Genomic DNA, 5,081 nt, shown 5'->3' on the forward strand with positions numbered 1-5,081 from the left:
AGAGTTTCTACTTGCATATAATAGAGTTGAACTAAGTTGGCGATATTTCTGATTGAAACATGACGAATAACTTAGAATTATTATATGGCAGAGTTTCTACTTGCATATAATAGAATTGAACTAAGTTGGCGATGTTTATGATTGAAACATGACGAATAACTTAGAATTATTTTATGGCAGAGTTTCTACTTACATATAATAGAGTTGAACTAAGTTGGCGATATTTCTAATTGAAACATGGCGAAAAACTTAAACTTATTGTATGACAAAGTTTCTACTTGCATATAATAGAGTTGAACTAAGTTGGCGATGTTTCTGATTGAAATATGACGAATAACTTAGACTTATTATATGGTAGAGTTGAATTATACTTGTATATAATAGAGTTAAACTAAGTTGAGTTGACCTATAGATTAACAGGGAGACCGAGGTTTATGACCTCGACCAGTGTCTATTTGAATCTGATCTCGGCGACAAGATCATTGGTACATGCTTAATGAGAACCCAAGTGAAACTTAAGTTCACATTAGGGGGCAGATAGCTGGAGAATAATGCTTGGGAGTTAGGATTTACAAGCTAAGATTAGTTTAGCACTTGTTGAAATTTTAAGAAGAATTTACAAGTTGAAGTTAAATCGATGTCATGTTTAACACTTGTTGAAATTTTAAGAAAAATTTACAAGTTAAAGTTAAGCCGAGGTTATGATTAAAGGAAGATTAGTTTAACACTTGTTGAAATTTTGAGAAAAGTTTACAAGTTAAGCCAAGGTTGTATTGAAAGAAGTACTTATGTACTTGCCGAGATTACCATGTTGCCAAGACTTGGAAGAAATTTGAAGATAGAAATCTTGTTAAGTGAAAGTAAAGTGGCAGGTTTTAAATAAACACTTGTGAAAATATTCTTTACAATGTTTTCAAGTGTTAAGTCGAGGGCAAGATAAACCGTTAGTGGGTATAACTGAGGTATTACACATCGAGAAGATTACACAGTTAAGGTGTACATTGAAGACATGCAAAATAGTCTAAGTATAGAATCATACAAGAGGAAGAAAGAAGACAAATACACAAGCATTTGAAAGAAGAAGTTTTATTTATATTAAAGAAAGGGCACTTCAGCCTACAAGAGGATTACTTAAGTGAATTACAAAAAGTAGCACGTTGGCCAAATTAAAGACATTGTTTCAAAAGTTGGAAAAAATTACAAGGTACAAAAAATAAAGAGAAGTGGACTACTCGGCGTCAGCGGCGGACTGGGTCTCGACCCCAGAAGACAATTTGGAAGACTTCTCAGCAACCTTCTCAGCCTCGAGCTCAGCATCGATCTCCTGTAGAGTTTGATCGAGGCTCTTCTCGGCGATTGGCACCTCGGAGTTTGTCTTCTGAGAGGAGGCGTCCTTTGAGACCTCATCCTCCTCATCCTGAGTCAAGTCCAAGACAATGAGGTAATCATCCCCAGCTCCCTTGTTGGAGTCTGGGAGGTCGGCAATGATTTTGTATTCTGTGGACCTCGGCTTAAGGTAGTAAATGTAGCTTTTTTCTAACTTAAGGTCACACATGGTGTAACAGTATTATATGTCGGCCAAAGTTACCCTAGCATTTTCTCGACTAGCTAAGGCTATAATACCATTGATGACTTTGTAGGAGTTAATGGCTAATTGCATGGGGTTGAGTTTATAGTAGTGAAGGACTTCTCGGAAAAAGATGTCGAGAGGGAGCCTAAATCCACACTCTATGAAAGCTACAACTGGGAAGGGCATGGAGCCAACTGTGGGCATAATGGAATCGTCTTCCCCAACCAACTTAAGGTGAACATCGGCCGGGATGGAAGACTCCTACTTAAAGTATTCTAACTTAGTTGGGGTGTCTACCCTATGCCTCCACATTCCTATGATGTTGGCTTGGGGGAAGGTGTTGGATTTCAGAAGGGAGTGGTTTGTAAAGGTTGGAGGGACCTCGACAAAACCTAGAAGAATAATAGGGCAAGAAATTTTGAGGATCTAAGTGAAGTTCATTTCAGTTTTTCCTAAAATTAGTGGGTTCTACAACAAATCCCAAACCTAAGACTAGGGGGACAAGAATTGAAGTCAGGAATCTGGAGAAAACACATGAAATAGAAACAAGAACGAAGATTCAGAATCAAGAACAGTGAGGCCACGAACAGTGGCAAAAATGAACAAATGGGTGAACAGTGTGTGTATTCAAGAAACGGATTGGGCAAAAGTGAAATCATAAAATAAACATGCTCAGATACATGATTAAATTCATACGTACAGATTTATAATCAAAAAACGTGAACAAAATGGCAATGGTGATGAGTAATACAGTGAAGAAAAATACAGACTGATAAAGAAGGAAATGGTGACTCACCGAAGAAAAATGAAGCCAGTGTTGAGTACGCAGGAGTCAGATGATGGCAGCAAATGGAAAAGATCAACAGAAGCCTCGCCGAAGGAGGTGAACGGCGGTGATTACAGAGAGTTAGAGCTTGAAACAGTGGCGGATCTGGTAGAGAAAAGAGAGAGATAGAGAGTTTGCACGAAAATGAGGATGCAAAAGTGAAAAGACGGGGAGAGAGAGAAGTGATTTTGATTAAGCCCACGAAATGGTGGCAAAAAGGCAATTAGTGTGCCTAGGACGACGTGTTTGTCAGACGGCGCACGCAAATGCTATACGACTTAATGGCGCATGTCAGGCACGGCTCAGTAGGGGAAAGACGCGTGGCAGAAGCGGTTGAAATACCGTGCGTGACAACTCATACGCGTAATAAAACTCTTGGAGTTCTTGATTTAATGAAACAATGACCTCGGCTATGAAGACAATCTCGGCTAAAGTAACTTGAACAAACTTGGTTATTGGTTCAAGAGCATTGATAAAAACGAATTACAGGTCTTGGTCATGTAGAGCCGACGAATGATGACCTCGGTAATGAAGGACAAGCGAGTTTAGCCGACGTGCTAAATGGAAGAAACGAAATAGGTTCCATCACCTCAGGATGCCGAGGTAATAGAACCTAGGGGGCAGTTGTGAGGACATATTTTTTGAATGACAACACGTGGCCGAGGTGTCACTGAAGTGCCAACCGGGGTGCCACATGTCCTGGTCATGACACCGAGATGATCTCGGTTAGGCCGAGGTTTTCTGCGAGAATACCGAAATTCGGGATAAGCGGATAAAGGACAAGAGTCCTAGAATGAGAAAGGACTTCAGTTTGGGTAAGGATAAGACTCTTAGAGAGTTTATCTTAATCCTGCTGGGAGTCCAAGATTAGCAGTAATCGTAAGTCCATTGAAGCTAGGCTTTTATTAGGATTAGATCAGTGTTGGCTATAAAAGAAAGACACCCCCATGAGTCTAAGGTACACCTTTTGTATTCTGAATAGTGAGTTAAGCATTTTTGCTATCTTTGAGAGAAAACTGACTTGATCATCGGAGTGCCCCTGGGTGGACGAACCACCGCCGGAATCTCTTCTTTTTGTGACAAGTCGTTCGAGCTTAATCTATTCTGCCAGTGTTTCTCTAGCTGAGTTCCAGTTTGGCAGTGTGGTCAGAAATCGACTCACACATATAGTACTTTTAATTAAGAATGTAGAAGAAATTTTATAAGTAGAACAATAATAATCTATTTTTATTATGTAATTAGGAGATAAATGATAACTCAGTTAGGCTCCGGTTATTTTGACGTAAAATATTTTAATCAAAAATATTTTATTCATTTTTCGTTGTTTGGTTCAACAAAAAAAGTAAGTAAAATATTTTTTAAGGAAAATATTTTCGCATCATTTTCTAAAAAAAAATTTACCTTTAAAATTTTCGTACGTCAATTTTTACAATGTTGACTCTCACTCACTACCTTTTCAACACATTTGGCATTTTCAAATAAGTATCTTAAAGCATCTCCAATGATATGCTTAAAGAGTTGCTAAAAGCAAAATATAGCAGGTTTGGGAAAATATGGTGCTACAACGGTCTGCGAGTTGCTAAAAATAGCAATTTCTATCTCTTGTGCCAAATTTGGCACAAATTTTACCTATAGGTAAAGTTGCCAACACAACAATATTATCCAAAAATATTGTTCTTCTTCTTCCCAATAGACCAATTGTCCGGCCGATTGTCCCATTGATGATCATACAACAGACACCTTGGTTGTCTGATCGGTCGTCCTGGGAGATGTCCTGGGGATGACCTTAATGATTTAGAATGGTTGACCTGGGGATGTCCTAATCTTGTATGAAATTCTACACTTAAAGCATCAAATAATTAATAGTGGTTAGAAGAGAGGTGACTGAATTTTATATATTTAATTATTTTTTTATTTTTTTTAGATTTAAAGAGGTGGTTGAATTGAACAAGGGTGGTTGGAAATGAGGCATCAAATTATTAACGGTGGTGCTATATGTACCAATTAGTATATTAACTAGTGTACTAGCACTAATTATGACATTATTATTGACCCCATTCATTATAAAAATTAAAAATACTAAAAATCTCTTAAATTATGCTACATCATCAATTAGCAAATTAATACATTAGTTAGTACACTAGTTAGTACACTAATTATAGTGGTTAGAAAAGAGGTGATTGAGTTTTATTTATTTAATTTTTTTTTTTTATAGATTTAAAGAGGTGGTTAGAGCTCGTTTGGCATAAAAAAGCCAAAGGTTAGGGGTGTAAATTTGGCCCGGCCTGACCTGGCCTATGTCGGGCCTTACAGGCTCCTGCCAAAATTCGAGCTAGCCCACAGGCCAAAAAATTGAGCCCAGGCCCAGGGGTATTCGGGCCTTGGGCAGATCGGTGGGCTGGCCCGGTGGACCTGGGCTTGGCCTCGAATTTGGGCTGGGCCTGGGCGGGTCTAACCATTTTTTTTGTTTTTTGAAATTTTTTTAACCAAAATTTTATTATTTTCCACTCAAAAAGACACTGGGTCTCGGGTGGGCTGGGCCTTGAGTGGGCCTTAAGTAGGCAAATCGGGATAGGCTTCAAAATAATGGCCCAAGGGCTCGGGCGGGGCTCAGGCCCAAATGGGTCGGATCCATTCCAAGCCGCGGGCCATTTTTACTCTCCTGCCAAAGACTTTTTGGCTAAA

This window comes from Camellia sinensis, chromosome 2 (assembly GCF_055761805.1).
Source record: "Camellia sinensis isolate YWXY chromosome 2, ASM5576180v1, whole genome shotgun sequence".
Taxonomy (NCBI): domain Eukaryota; kingdom Viridiplantae; phylum Streptophyta; class Magnoliopsida; order Ericales; family Theaceae; genus Camellia; species Camellia sinensis.